Below are 204 nucleotides of genomic sequence, written 5' to 3'. Positions count from 1 at the left end.
CCCACAAGTATTTGGATAGATTGTTTCACAAAGCATGGTTCTAGTCATTTCTTTTAAAGTTTTATTTTTTCTTTCTACAACTCCATTTTGTTGGGGTGTTCTTGGTGCAGAGAAGTTGTCATATATCTCCTTTTCATTACAAAAATTTTCAAAATCCTCTCATTCGAATTCTCCTCCATGATCACTCTTAATACTAACAATGAC

Source organism: Theobroma umbraticum, unplaced genomic scaffold (genome assembly GCF_002168275.2).
Source record: "Theobroma umbraticum cultivar Fairchild unplaced genomic scaffold, ASM216827v3 scaffold_4.1, whole genome shotgun sequence".
NCBI lineage: Eukaryota > Viridiplantae > Streptophyta > Magnoliopsida > Malvales > Malvaceae > Theobroma > Theobroma umbraticum.
This window is presented reverse-complemented; position numbering follows the sequence as displayed.